The following is a 16,454-nucleotide window of genomic DNA, read 5'->3' as shown; positions in this document are numbered from 1 at the left end:
TAATTTCAAAACGGAATGAGTTTCGATCTTATCTATCGAATAAGATTTCGATATAGTGTGGTTTAAACCAACCCCTAGTAAAGATATAACAGAAAGAAATAATAGAAAAAGAGCTCCAGTATAAAATTCTTCATTAGTGCGTAAACCGATTGTATAACACCACTGATAAACACCGAAATAAGCGATATTCACTAGTGGTTATGAGGTAGCTAAGGTGACGGGTATAAAGTGGGTATAAGGCGGAGAAGTGGGTATGAGGCGATTAAGGTGGGTAGAGATAAGGCGGGTGAAGTGAGCGGGGATAGTATTGGATATATACTCACGTTGGCTGGCATGGGTATAAAATTTTTACCCACATGCATTTTACCAACTAAGAGAGTAGTGATTAGTAAGCTTAGGATAGAAAAGAATAGGGGAGCTTTTCTGATTATATAGTATAATACCCAATTTCAAGTGACTTTCATTTAGACTGGGTTTAGAATGATGCGATATATGCTGCCTTGCCCTTTTCTATTAACAAAAAATTTGTACTTGATCCCACCTACATACTCTTTTAACAACCGAGCTTATGTGTGCTTGTACTCTGCTTTGTCACGCTGCAGTGGTGTATACAAGGTTCAATATTTCTTAAAGCTCAATAAATATGTTGAGATGAGAATATATACATCTACAAATTACTGTCGTTTTTGAAATTTTATAAGCTTTAGGAAAAATGAAAAAAAAGACCCTCTTTATAATATTTGGATTATGGTGTCATACATAAGCCCATCTTATTGTGAGACGATCTCATACAAATGGAAAAAATACAATTTTAAAACGATCAATTAGAAAAATAGACTAAATATATAAGCCAGTCTCATGATGAACGGTTTCATCCAAGACGAGCTGAAAGGTTTAACATTGGCTAGTCGTTGAAAATGATGTTGAACAAGGAGGGTTATTTGGCACTTCAGCTAGACCCTCTAGCATTTGCGTAACCATTCGCATTGTTGGTCGATGACTTGGGTCTTCTTGGACACACCAAAGGGCAACTGTCACGAGTCTTTTTAATCGTGCTATGTCGCTCAATGCCTCCATGTCGTCATTGACAAGTGAATCTAATCTGTCGGACAAGTAGCAATCGAATGCAAAATCTGTCAGTATTGCTCCGCCCTCTTCAACGAGTTCAGCTCATACACGTTTTCTACAACATATGATCTCTAACAATAGTACCCCAAAACTGTAGACGTCTACCGTCACAGTGACAGGCTTGTTTCTGAACCATTCCGGTGCAACATACCGTTTAGTTTCTCTGATTGCTGTAATTGTATTGGTTTGGTTTAGGATCAAAAGTTTTACCAACCCGAAATCAGATATATGAGCATTCTGATATTCATCTAGAAGTATATGTTTTGAGGCTTTATATCACAATGAATGATCTGGGTACTGCATTCCTCATGCAAATAAAGTAGCCCACTTGCTATTCCTTGAGCAATTTGAACCCTTTCAATACAGCTTGGCCTTAAATCACCAAATAAGTAATCTGCTAAGCTACCGTTGCTCATATATTTGTATACCAACAACCTTTGGTCGTCCTGCTTGCAAAATCCTACTAGCTGTACCAGATTCTTGTGATGAGTCCGGCCAATCACATTTACTTCAGTTTTGAATTCCTTATCGGTATCACCTGATATTCTATCCAACTTCTTGACAGCAACACAGATTGGAGGATTTCCGTGGCTGATGATTCCCTTGTACACTATCCCGAAAGATGTACGCATATTATACATATTATACATTGATCCATCTTTTCTCAAGATGTACGCATACCCGGACATATTGTAGACCAATTTCTGAGCCTCCCCAGCATTCTTAGGATCACCAATATAGTAAGCGGCATAGGCAAACCCAGTTTTCAGGTTCACCAATATAGTAAGCCATGAAGAGCCATTAATGGTGGCTGTGAGAGATTGTCCTACTGTTATATTGCCAGAATTTTGGGCATCAGCCGGTGATAATAATAGGATTATTAGTGTTGTTAAAAAGGAGATGGTACAAGAAATAGGCTTAGAGATTGGTCTCAGAATTATTTGGTGCAACTTTTGTATTGATTTTTTTCCCTTAAAAACCTTTCTAATTTTGGGTTCTTAAGTAGTGAATATGAGACGTGTTTTTCAACTCTTTGAAGTCAATGAAGCTATGAGCTAGTCAATAAATATCCCAAGTTGTTTAATAAATCTAAAAAAACTGTTCAGCTTTAGTTTTCTAATAAACTGATGGATTGAATTATGGGAAGTTGGATTCATCATGTGAGCATTGAGCAGTTAGGTGATTAGTTTTATAATGAGTTCTCAATTAGCATTCTACGTCCTGAGTTCGATTTTTAATTAATTTTGTAATATAAAAATACGGTAATGGTCATATTTGCGTAACGGACATGGTTATACGGTAATGGAGTGATGCGGTTAATATAATTTCCGGCCTAAACCATAAAATGTCGCTTGAAACGGCAAAAAACGTGGTATTTTTACACCTTTACGATACGGATAATATCGGTGCGATAAATTTTAAAATCTGTACGATACGGCAAATATGATATGACCTTATTTTTGCACTTTTCTTGTAAACAATAAACCTATTATTTACTATGGGTTTCTTTTAAATTTTCTTTAAAGTTTTCTTGTCGTAAGTATTGGTCAATACTCAGTCAATTTTAATAATAAACTAATATAATACACATATATACATTTGTTTTTTTGGTTCCATTGTTTAACCAAAATTTGAAACAAATAAGCCAAAAATTATAAAAAAGTCAAATAATTGCCAACTTTTGAAAATAATTCTCAAAGTAGTTTTTATCCAAATTTGTGCTTTGGTATTTGTTCGCATTTACAAACAGAGGCCTATCACTGAGTTGAGTCAAAGAAAGGCAGCTTAGCAATCAGCCACTATTAGCAAAAGCGGCCCATTATTAAGCCGACTTTCTTCGACTCAGCTTAGAAATTAAGCCGTTCTTATCAACAACGGGTGTTAGTCGACATAAATTCCAGACTTCTTCTCCAAATCAGTTACCCCAAATCAATTTTCAAACACGATTCTCATCTCACATTTATTTAATCTTTTCTGACCTAAACTTATCACTCTCCTCAAAACTTTAAATTTTTTTAATTCTTTGGATTTGGAACTTCCCCCATTTCTGATTGAAATCTTCAAAATTCCAGATACGTTTATCTTGTTTATTCTTAAATCTTTCTTATTTTTCTTCATTACCCAATTTTTATTTCCATTTCTTCATATTCAATCATAGTTGACTATAAATACTTATTTTTCTTCATATTTAATTTTCAAAATACTTGGAATTTATGTCAACTAACGCCTGATATTAATAACAGCGGCTTAGTTTTAAGCTGAGTCAAAGGAAATCAGCTCAGCAATGCGCCGCTATTACTAACAGCGGAGTGACACAATTCAATAATGAACTGCGTGACTCAATTCAGTAATGAACTGCATGACTCAATTCAGTAATGAACTGCTATTTGTATGTGCGAACAGGTATCAAAGCACAAATTTGAATAAAAACTATTTACTTTAGGAATTATTTTCAAAAGTTAGTTATTATATGACTTTTTTATAACTTTTTACTTATTTGTTTCAAATTTTCTTTTTTAAATATACTCCAACTTGCTGGTGTTATATTCTAGAAATACTACTTCCGCCCCTTGATTTTTCCATATACATCCCTATTCACTACTTGCTATATTTTTTTTGTGTAACTTAATGTATTTTGATATCAAATTTTTTTTTAAACAAAGAATTATGAAAATTATATATTTTTAAAATTAGGCTCTAAGAGATTTTATATGACTATATTATTTCTTATGCACAAGTTACTGAAACAAAATTAGAAATGAATGATGTTACTATTGAAATGCAATGAGTATTATGAAACGAGGGAAGTATTATTTTAATTCATCTCATTATATTCATTCAATTATTATTTTTACACATGACTTCACCTATAATACCTCACTACAACCTAGAATTTAATTCTCTTTGCGAAATTAAAACCTATATTTTAGCCCATTTACAATACCTACTAAAAAATATCTAATTTTTTATTTTTCTTAATTTTTGTGCCGTAATGGAGGAGTAGAAAGTAGAGCTTATTAGTAACCTTATTTTAGGGGTGTTGAAGCCGTCTAGCTGGACTTAGACTTCTAAGAATAGTTTTTTGTTTAGGGTTGGTTGGTCTGTTGCTGTTGGTGGTGCAATTCAATTATCATCCAGATGTCTTGATTGGTCTGATTATTCTAGGAAGGTTCAGAGGTGGCTATCGTAAAAGGCCTCCCTCATTATGCTAAGAACTGAGATACATTCTGAAATCTCATTTGCTTATTCGAGCATGGGCACAAATCGGGTCAAACTAGTCACTACAATACAACAAATACCCTCCATTATAGGTCTCCATATGGGTTGATTGGTTGATTGGTTGATTGGTTGATTAAGTGTAATTGTTGTATTTTCTATGTTCTGTTTTTGTTGCTATATTTGTATAGGCACAAAAATTTAAAAAAGATTGGCATAATATATAAACTACAATTATACCCTGAATTTTAATTTTTAATTGAAGAGTGGAAAAAAGTTAATGATTGTTTTATTACTAAAAATAAAAATTTAGTAAGTAATATGAAATTGTCAAAAATAGAAAATGTAGGAAGTATTATAAAACGGAGGAAATATATATAATTGAGACAAATTATAGAGATAAAATACATTCGATTAGTTTAAACTATGATTAGTATGTAACAAGATTAATTTACTATTATAACCGGATTTATGAAGTAACATATAATTATCGATGTAATAATGTTACATTAAATGTTCTATGGTACCCCAATCATCCTCTATTTTATCCCAATTTTATTCTCACTCAGCATTACTTTTTCACCTAACATTCAAAAGGATAATACGTACAATAAGATTTATACTAAGTGTTGAATCAAGCGTGTAAAGAAAGTTTGTGTTTAGAACAACATGTCACAAATAGTGTTGATATAGCTAGTCTTAGTGTTCAGTTTTCTAACACTGAAAGTGTAAATAAAGCCGAATTATGGCATAAAATGCTAAGCCATTTACCAATTAAGCAAAATTGTTTTTTGTTTCCTTATCGTGTAAGAAAGAATGTTAACAAGGATCATCTTTGTACTATTTGCCCCTTGAAAAAGCAAATTAGAAATGCTTTTGCAAGAAGTTCAATAAAAACAACTTGTAATTCTTTTCAACTTTTGCATATTGTTATTTGGAACCTCTGAAATTTAAGGCAAGATTTAAATGTATTAGGTTTAGTACTCTTATAGATGATTTCATTAGGTACACATGGGTATTTATGATTAAATAAAAGTTTAATTTTTTTTAGTTGTTTTAAGCAATTTTATGCTGATTTAGAGACACATTTTGGTAAATTTATTCAAACTATTGAAGTTGATAACACTTTAGAGTAAATAATAGAAGTATCACAGTTTTATGAGAAAAAGTTTTAGTGGTGCAAACAAGTATATTAGAGATACTCTACAACAGAATAGGATTGTAGAGTGGAAGCATAATTGATCGAGTAACGTTAGGTAAATAATTGGACTTGGATGCTTCTTTTGTTCTGCATTGTGTCTACTTTGTGCTTACTTTAATTAACATGAATTTTATTTTTAAAACCTTTTCCCATCAAAACAAAATTAATTGATTGGTTGTGTCTATGTTGTTAATTATAACAAAATTATTTTTGTTTATTTTTATTAAAACGAAATTCATCGATCAACATTTTTTATTTTTGCCTACATCATTAATTCAAACGAATTTAATCTTTTGTAAGTTAAAATCAAATTAATCGATTGACATTTATCATCATCATTATCATACTTAGTTAAAGTTGTTCATGGACGGGCTACCCACCAGACTCGAAAAACGGGTGAGCTTGGACAACAATTTTGGAAAATTTTTTAAATTTTGGTGAGTACTACTCACCCGCTAAATTAAACTGGCGGGTAGCGGCACAAAAATAATACCCACGGATGAACCCATCCTCCCGCTTATTTTATAAATATATATAATTTCTAATCTTTATTTTATGAGATTGATATATTTATGCTTTATTAATTGACTTTTTTCTTTAATTTTTCTTTTTTTGCTCTTTAGAGTTCGTTATAATTATGAGTTGCATATTAATTATTCTTATTTTCAATATTTTGCATACCATTTTTGCAAATTTTGTCTATTTTTCTTATGATATCAAACTTAACTTTGGATAATGCCATCTCAAAAAAAAAAAAAAACGTTGGATAATGTACTATCATATTATTTGAATTGTTGTAAAGAATTAACTTTAGGCTTTGTATTTTTTTTAGTTTTTATATTGGCAATGAATGTGACCAAATCACATTACGATGTTTTTAATTAATTATAAATAAAAATCTGTTTATCTGCGGGTCCCGCTCGCAAATAAAGAGGGCGAGTAGCGGCAAATAAAGTAAGTCCGCTAAAGCGGGTGGGCTTTTAAAATGTTAGGCCTGTGGGTAGGTTTCTATGGGCAAACCTAGTCCCCTACCCGCCCATGAACACCTCTATACCCAGTGTATCCCTCTCATAGAAACTATGATCAGATTCTGGGAAGGGATGGAAGGCGAAAATTCATACCCATAAAGGAGAGTGCTGATAAAGAGCCACTCGGCTCGAAAAAGATTCACAGATGAATCCACAGAAAAAACCTTAGTAGAAAAAACATAAGAATAAACAAAATACATATAAATATAAAATAAGTAAAACGAATAAAAGAATGCTATGTAGAAAGGTAAAGTCAAAAACAAGAACACCAACTGGTATCAAAAAAGTATTAGTAGTCTAAGACATGGATAAGGTGCCTCCAAATACCTATATCCCTGGTCGGGTCTTCAGAGATGTGTAGGTCATGCAAGTCGTTCTTTATTTGTTTTTCCAACGTTATCCTAGGTCTTCCTCGATTTCTCTTGCCCTAAACTATAATGCTTTTGATCCAACTCTCGGGAACGTTAAAAGTCTTTATCTGCACATACCCAAGTCATCTCAATTTATTTTCACGCATCTTTGCCAAAATAGGGGTAACCTTTAGTTTCTCTCTCAAAATCAAAAATCCCTCACTGTAATTCTTCTCATGGTATCAGAGCGGGAGTTTAAAGATCTTTAAATCTCTCGATTATTACAGTGGAATCAATTATAGTAGCTTCGAATTTCTGAAGATTCCTACAAGAAATCATTTCTTTTTCTTTTTGCTTGAAAATGGCGACAAATTCGTCAATTGCAGTAACTTATGATCCAACTTTACTTTATTACATTAATCCATCTGAGAATACTGCCTTGCCTATTATTTCTGAAAAATTTCCTGGTGAAGCTTATGGAGAATGGAAGAGAAGTATGATCATTGCACTCGCGACGAAAAATAAATTAGGGTTCATTGATGGAAGCTTGCCGAAACCCACTGAAGATGATCCAACTTGTAGTGCATGGAAAAGATGTGATGCTATAATCATTTCTTACATTTTGAGATCCTTGGAAAGTTCGATTGCTAGGAGTGTTTTGTTTTTAACTTCTTCTCAAGAAATATGGAAGGATCTTGAGGAGAGGTTTTCTCAGACCTCAGGACCTCAATTATACACTTTGCAGCAATCTTTAACAGATTTGAAACAAGATCAAGAAACTTCTATTACAGAGTTTTTCACTCAAATGAAGGCTATTTGGGATCAAATCAATCAGATAAATCCATTGCCTTCTTGTACAAGTGCTGGCTGTACTTGTAATCAAACTTTCATGAAACAACAGCAAGAAGAAAGGCTGATACAATTGATTATGAAGCTAGATAATAAGTTTACTGCTGTAAGAACTAATATCTTGATGATGCAGCCTTTGCCAACCATTTCTATGGCATATAAACTGCTCAGACAAGAAGAAAAACAGAGGCAAGCAAGCTTGATTGATGAAGAATCAAGCAATAGAACTATGGTGTTTGCTGCAGATTATAAAAGGAACTACAAGAATCATTATCAAGGTTCTAGGATGACTTTTCCGTCATCTAATGGAAACAGATTGGTGATAGCAGGGAAGAGACCTTACTGTGAACATTGTAGAATTCCTGGACATACAATTGAAAAATGTTTTAAGCTCCATGGATATCCTTTAACTTTTGCTAAAGGAAAAGTCAAGAAGGTTACAGCAGTAGCTCAAATGGAAGAAAGAAATGAGGAGATAGCAGTTAATGTTACTCATATCTCTTCAGATCAATTCAGCAATATTCTTAAGGCTCTACAGACTTAGGGATCAGATAAATCTCAAGTACATGTGGCAAGTACATGTCTCTTAACTTGTTCAAATCAAAATTGGATTGTTGACAGTGGTGCTACAGACCATATTTGTTCAAGTTTAGATTTGTTTGAGAATTATAAAGTGTTTGATAAAAGTCCAAACACAATTACTATTGCTGATGGTAAGCATGTGACAGTTGAACATATTGGAACTGTGCTTTTTGATAATGGTATAGAATTGCAGAATGTTTTACATGTGCCTGGGTTGAAGTTCAATTTGACCTCTACTCATAGATTATGCAGAGATTTAAATTGTGAGATAGTTTTTACTCATGATAAATGCATAATTCAGGGACCAACTTTGAGTCAGTCAGTGGTGCTTGGTAAATTGGTATCTGGGTTATATGCTGTTGATGGCAGAACTATGGTAAAGTCAGAGAAGATAGAGACTCAAGAGGTTGCAGTTGCAGATGCAGCTAAAGTTGGTAAAATTGCTGAAGATGCAAAACTTTGGCACCTTAGAATGGGACATATGCCTTTCAATAAGTTGCATCTAATTAGTTCTGTTTTTGACAGTAAAGTAGGAAGTCAGGTGATTTGTCAAGTTTGTCATAAGGCTAGGCATACGAGAAAACCTTTTCCTGTAAGTTTGTCTAAAGCTGAGAAATGTTTTGAATTACTTCATATAGATACATGGGGTCCATATAAGAATAAGACTCATGATGCTTTTAGCTATTTTCTTACCATTGTAGATGATTTCTCAAGAAATACATGGACATTTCTTATGAGGAATAAAACTGATGTGAATATTATTTCTGATTTTCTTGTTTTCATTAAGACTCAATACAACAGTCTAGTGCTATGTATAAGGAGTGATAATGCCAAAGAGCTATGTGAAGGCGATATTCTGCTTGTTTACAGAAAGTATGGGATTAAACATCAGAAATCTTGTCCTGATACTCCACAGCAAAATGGAATTGTGGAAAGGAAGCACAGACATTTATTAGAGACTGCAAGGGCATTATATTTTTAGTCTAGAGTTCCTATAAGGTTTTGGGGTGAATGCTTGTTAACTGCTACTCATGTAATCAATAGAATGCCATTGAGTTCAGTGAATTTTGCTTCTCCATATGAGTTGTTGAATGGAAAGAAACCAGATCTGAGTCACTTGAAGGTTTTTGGTTGTTTGTGTTATGTATCAACTTTGAAAACTGGTAGAACAAAATTTGATGAGAGTCTTCACCTTGTGTTCTATTGGGGTATCCACCAAATCAGAAAGCCTTTAAGGTGTATGATTTAGAGACAAAAAGAATGATTGTTTCTAGACATGTTATTTTTTATGAGAAACATTTACCTTTTCACTATGAAACACAGGACAACACCACAAAATATCCCATTTTTCTTCCCATAAACACACCCTTAGACCTAGACATGAACTACCCAATACCAGAACCATTTCAAATTTTCCCTGATACTTTGATTGCAGAACATGATAACATTGTTATTTCTGCAGAACCTAGTTCCTTCAATTGCTCAAATACTTCAGCTCCACAAAATATACCTAACACTGTTTCTCAACCCAGACAATAAGACAGGCCAAAGAAAAGACCTGCATACTTGGATAAGTATGTGTGTGCAGCAGATTTTTTGCATACTCATTGGTGTAACATTGTACAATTTGATGTCCTCCCTTCTCCAATGAAAGTGCTGATAAACAAGGTCTCAGAAATTTCAGAACCCACTAGCTACTTAGAAGCCTCTCAAGATGCAGGGTGGATAGCAGCCATGAACAAAGAGTTAGATGCATTGGTTGCTAATGATACATGGGAGTTGGTGCCTTTACCAAAAGGAAAGAAAGCAATTGGCTATAAATGGGTTTACAAGGTGAAGCTTAACGCAGATGGAAGTATTGAAAGATTAAAAGCAAGGCTAGTTGCTCAAGGATTTACACAAAAATACGAAATTGATTATCTTGAAACTTTTTCACCAGTGGTTAAAATGGCCACTGTGAGGTGTTTATTGGCTTTGGCAGCAAGCAAGAAATGGAATTTGTATCAATTGGACATTAATAATGCTTTTCTGCATGGAGAACTTATAGAAGAAGTTTATATGAAAGTTCCTCAAAGAGTTGACAATCCAAACAACTATGTCTGCAAGCTTACCAAGTCTTTGTATGGACTTAAACAAGCTTCACGGCAGCGGTATGCAAAGTTAAATTCTGAACTGCAGCATATGGGTTATAAACAATCTAAAAATGACTATTCCTTGTTCATCAAAGATGTTGTTGATGATATCACAGTAGCAGTTATATATGTTGATGATATAATAGTGACAGGTTCAAATGAAGCAGAAATTTTATTGTTCAAGAATCATTTACACTCAGTGTTCAGTATCAAGGACTTGGGAACACTGAATTATTTCTTGGGGATAGAAATCTGTAAATTGCAGAATGGTATTGTGATGACACAAAAGAAATTCACAAAGGAGTTGCTTCTTGATTGTAATATGGATGTATCAAAGGTGGCTAAAACTCCTCTACCTGTAAATGTGAAGCTTATGATTGATGATGGAGACTTGTATGCAGATCCTGCACATTTCAGGAAGATAGTAGGGAAGTTGAACTTCTTGAGTCACACAACACCAGACCTATCTTTTTCAATACAGACTCTAAGTCAATTCATGCATCAGCCTAGAGTACATCATGTACAGGCCTTGCATCATGTGTTGAGATATGTTTCACACACCTTGGGTCAAGGAATTCTTCTGTATGCTACAGATCACTTGACTTTGACAGCATACTCAGACTCTGATTAGGCAGCATGCCCCAATACTAGAAGATCAGTAACATGATATGTCTTGTTATTGGGCAAATCTCTAGTGTCTTGGAAATCTAAGAAGCAATCAACTCTTTCCAAAAGCTCAAGTGAAGCTGAATATCGAGCAATGGCTTCAGCATCTTCAGAGACGACTTGGTTGGTTAGACTTCTTACAGAATTGGGTGTGACAAATCTGCAACCTGGGAAACACGGACACGGCACTGAACAGACGTGTCCCATGTCGGACACGTGTCGGACACGGACATGCGATGGACACGCGAAATTCCGTGTCTGACACGCCAAATGAAGTGTCCAATATTTTAATATTTTTTCGGACACGTGGACACGGCAAGGACACGCGACGGACACGGCAAGGACACGCGACGGACACGGCAAGGGCACGTGTGTTATTAAAAAAAAAAAATTGAAAACTGAGTACAGCAGCAGGCAGAAGGCTTCTCGAATTCCATTTCCCTCTCAATTGCAATTCCCTCTCTTGGTCTCAGCCTCTCACTCCTCTAACCCTAAAAACTCTACACCTCTTCCTCCACCTCCACCACGCCACCGCCACCGACGGCTGCTCCTCCATCACAGACAAACACTCGAAGTCGGTGCTGCAACTGCTGCTGACTAATTTCACTGTGGGCTGTGGGTTGTTCGAATCCAATCAAAGAATCCCTAAAAATCGAAATTTTTGATTTTGTTTAAGGTATTTTCACTCTTTATCCTAAATCCTAATATTAATCTTGTTCTAATCTTTAATCTTAGTGTGAATCTTAAATTCTTAATCTTAATTTCTTGTAATGTGCTCTTTCGACCATTGAATTCGATTACTGTGTTCATCTTTGATTTTATAATCTAAGTAATATGGAGCCATTTATTTGTTTGAAAAACCCTGGAATTTTCTAGTTTGATGAGCAAATTGGGTTTAAAAATCTACGTGAAATAATGTTTTGTTTTGGTAAAAATCGGAAACATTATTTGATGAGCGAACTTGCTGTGATGGAGGTATAGGCTTGCATCTCGAGATCGACTTATCGAAATTTTAAATGGAATTTCCAGTAAAAATGATCCTGAAATCAGGGACTATCCATGGTGTTTTCATTGATTTCATCTTCTAGCTGTGTAGTTAATTGACTTTGATTTCAATTCAATAAATTATAGTCTTGGATTGTAAATCTGTGTGGTTTGCTGGTTTGCTGGTTCACTATATTTGATTTCAATTCAAAAAGTTAAGTGACTTTGTTGAGGTTGTACTTGATGTGATGGAGTTATATGAATATCTGTGTAGTTAATTGACTTTGATTTCAATTCAATAAATTATAGTCTTGGATTGTAAATCTGTGTGGTTTGCTGGTTATATCTGTGTAGTTAATTGACTTTAATTGTGGTTATTTGAATTTGAAGAGATCAATCATGTCTAGTAGTAGGGCTAGTGGCTCCGATTCATGCAATGTAAATGGTGATGCTACAAATGAAGAGGGTGATTTCGGTTCTTATTTGCATTTTATGTGATTTTTATGTTTTTAAAGTGTTTATTTACAAATATCAAATAAAAGATTGTAAAATTATTTGATATATTTATTATATTACCATTTTCGTGTCCCCGTGTCCGCCATTTTTAAGTTGGCGTTTTCCCGTACCCATGTCGTGTCCGTGTCCGTGTCTGTGTCCGTTTTAGTACAACCTAGTCTGCAACCAGTGACCTTGTATTGTGATAATCAAAGTGCTATTCACATTGGTAAAAATCCTGTGTTTCACGAACGTACCAAACACATAGAAATTGGTTGTCACTTCACTCGTGACAAAGTTCTTGAAGGATTAATTCAGTTGACATATACTTCTTCAGCAGAACAGCTTGCAGACATCATGACCAAACCTCTGGGGTCATTACAGCATAACAAGCTGAAGTCCAAGCTAGGCATGTATCCAGATACAATCCCCAGCTTGAGGGGGGCTGATGATATGTTAGATGAAGAGTCAGGAGTAGTTGGTTAGCATTTTGTTATGCAATAACAGAACATTATACTTGGTAATACGCTACTTGTATCTACATATAAATACCCTTTTTTTGTAAGCATGAGCTGTAGAAGATATCAAAAGGAATTCAATCAATACAACTGCTTCCTTCTCAATTTCTCTATTCTCTCTCAAAATCAAAAATCTCTCACTGTAATTCTTTCTCATACATTTATACAGGCACAAAAATTAAGAAAAGATGGGCACAATATATAAACTAAATACAATTTGGATTCTGGTGTCATATTTAAGCCCGTCTCATTATGAGACGATCTCATACAAATGAAAAATTTACAATTTTAAAACGATCAATTAGAAAAATAGACTAAATGTATAAGCCCGTCTCATGATGAGACGGTCTCATCCAAGACGAGCTGAAAGGTTTAACATTGGCTAGTCGTTGAAAATGATGTTGAACAAGGAGGGTTATTTGGCACTTCAGCTAGACCCTCTAGCATTTGCGTAACCATTCGCATTGTTGGTCGATGACTTGGGTCTTCTTGGACACACCAAAGGGCAACTGTCACGAATCTTTTTAATCGTGCTATGTCGCTCAATGCCTCCATGTCGTCATTGACAAGTGAATCTAATCTGTCGGACAAGTAGCAATCGAATGCAAAATCTGTCAGTATTGCTCCGCCCTCTTCAACGAGTTCAGTACATACACTTTTTCTACAACATATGATCTCTAACAATAGTACCCCAAAACTGTAGACGTCTACCTTCACAGTGACAGGCTTGTTTCTGAACCATTCCGGTGCAACATACCCTTTAGTTCCTCTGATTGCTGTAATTGTATTGGTTTGGTTTAGGATCAAAAGTTTTGCCAACCCGAAATCAGATATACGAGCATTCTGATATTCATCTAGAAGTATGTTTTGAGGCTTTATATCACAATGAATGATCTGGGTACTGCATTCCTCATGCAAATAAAGTAGCCCACTTGCTATTCCTTGAGCAATTTGAACCCTTTCAATCCAGCTTGGCCTTAAATCACCAAATAGGTAATCTGCTAAGCTACCGTTGCTCATATATTCGTATACCAACAACCTTTGGTCTTCCTGCTTGCAAAATCCTACTAGCTGTACCAGATTCTTGTGATGAGTCCGGCCAATCACATTTACTTCAGTTTTGAATTCCTTATCGGTATCAACTGATATTCTATCTAACTTCTTGACAGCAACATAGATTGGAGGATTTCCTTGGCTGATGATTCCCTTGTACACTATCCCGAAAGATCCTCTTCCTAGCTCTTCCTCAAAGTCATTTGTTGCCTCTTTGAGCTCTTGGTAGCTGAAACAATGGACATTTTGGTACTCCCTCAGTGTTTTTCTCTTACTCCCGTCAAATACTCTCAATCTCTTCTTATGATTCATGAATAGAATTCCCAAACCCACCGCACTTATGAGAAGTAAATTAACTGATAAAGAGCCACCTAACAGTGCTTTGAATGATGAATTCACATTATTGTTTGTCTTTAGTGGAGGAAATGAATCATAAGGATTGTATTGATCACTAGAAAAGTTTGTATTTCCAACCTTAATCCAAAAAATTACTGGTACATTTCTGTCTGTTTTTCCATTATACAGCGGTGCTTTCTTTTTCCAACAACCAGGACTACCACCAATTGGGCTGAAAGAGGCAGCAGCACAGAAGCAATCTTTCAAGCAAGCTTTCTGACATTCTGCTTCATCAGAAAAATTAAGCCTTTCATAATCATTAAAAATAAAATCAGTATTTGGAAGGCTTAATAATTTATATTCTCCCTTCTTCGCTCTCTCTGCATACTCTTCACAACTACTTAGCTTGAAATCAGGTTTACAACTACTGTAAATGTCATTAGGATCTTGGAGGCTGTAACCGGGTGGACACATACATGTAGGGTTTGAGTCATTTCCAATGCTGCATAAGCTGTTAAACCCACATATTCCGGTGCCTACATTTGGCACGGCTGGCGTATCGCACAAGTCTTTCGGTTCTGACTGGAATACTGTCCAACCATCGTCAATGGAACTTTTTGGAATAGAATACCAATTTAAAAACCCATCATGGCTCAAAGTTGCTCTCTGATAGATATCTTTTGATGGTGTGTAACCACCATCAGGTAACATATTATACATTGATCCATTTTTTCTCAAGATGTACGCATACCCGGACTTTTTGTAGACCAATTTCTGAGCCTCCCCAGCATTCTCAGGATCACTAATATGGTAAGCAGCATAGGCAAACCCAGTTTTCAGGTTCATGACATTGAATTGCATGCTTCCATCTGTGGTTATTTGCACCTGAAATCTTCCTGGTCTGTAATCAGTTTCTGATAATCGAGAATTAAGCACCACACTCATTTCCAAAGATTGACCAGGCACCAAAGTGTCTGTTGGATGATCAAAGCTCTGCCAAACTGGATTTTGATCATTACTTCTTTTAAGGGAGAAATTCCCAGTATCATTCATGAAACCATAGCTCACCCCATTGGAACTTGAATAAGTACTGGTGTACCATAAGTTATGTCCTTCAGGATCACTAAGAATTAGGCCATCAGTAACAGTTAAGTTTACTGATGATCCTTGAGGAACAGGATTACCCGAATTTGCATACCAAACAACAGTGTCGGGTACGTGGGCATACCAGATAGCAAGCAAGAAGAGGTTGTCGGTGTTGGGCAGTTTATAAAAACCAAAGGCGAATTCACCGGAAGGTGAAAGCCATGAAGAGCCATTAATGGTGGCTGTGAGAGATTGTCCAACTTTTATATTGCCAGAATTTTGGGCACCAGTAGGTGATAATAATAGGATTATTAGTGTTAACAAGAAGATGGTACAAGAAATAGGCTTAGACATTGGTCTCTGAATTATTTGGTGCAAAGACCTTTCTAATTTTGGGTTCTTAAGTAGTGAATATGAGACGTGTTTTTCAACTCTTTAAGTCAATGAAGCTATGAGCTAGTCAATAAATATCCCAAGTTGTGTAATAAATCTAAAAAAACTGTTCAGCTTTAGTTTTCTAATAAACTGATGGATTGAACTATTGGAAGTTGGATTCATCATGTGAGCATTGAGCAGTTAGGTGATTAGTTTTATAATGAGTTCTCAATTAGCATTCTACGTCCTGAGTTCGATTTTTAATTAATTTCATAATGTAAAAATACGGCAATGGTCATATTTGCGTAACGGATATAGTTATACGGTAATGGAGTAATGCGGTAAATATAATTTCCGGCCTAAACCATGAAATATTGCTCAAAACGGCCTAAAACGTGGTATTTTTACACCTTTACGATGCGGGTAATATTGTTGCGATAAATTTTAAAATCTTT

At 35.1% G+C, this 16,454-nt stretch overlaps 1 pseudogene; it reads right to left on the bottom strand.

Moving 5' to 3' along the window:
- Window positions 1-621: 621 nt before the first annotated feature.
- Window positions 622-16,050, bottom strand: LOC130797092 (G-type lectin S-receptor-like serine/threonine-protein kinase RLK1; annotated as a pseudogene).
- Between the last annotated feature and the right edge of the window lie 404 nt (window positions 16,051-16,454).

This window comes from Amaranthus tricolor, chromosome 12, assembly GCF_026212465.1.
Source record: "Amaranthus tricolor cultivar Red isolate AtriRed21 chromosome 12, ASM2621246v1, whole genome shotgun sequence".
Lineage (NCBI taxonomy): Eukaryota > Viridiplantae > Streptophyta > Magnoliopsida > Caryophyllales > Amaranthaceae > Amaranthus > Amaranthus tricolor.
This window is presented reverse-complemented; position numbering and strand designations above follow the sequence as displayed.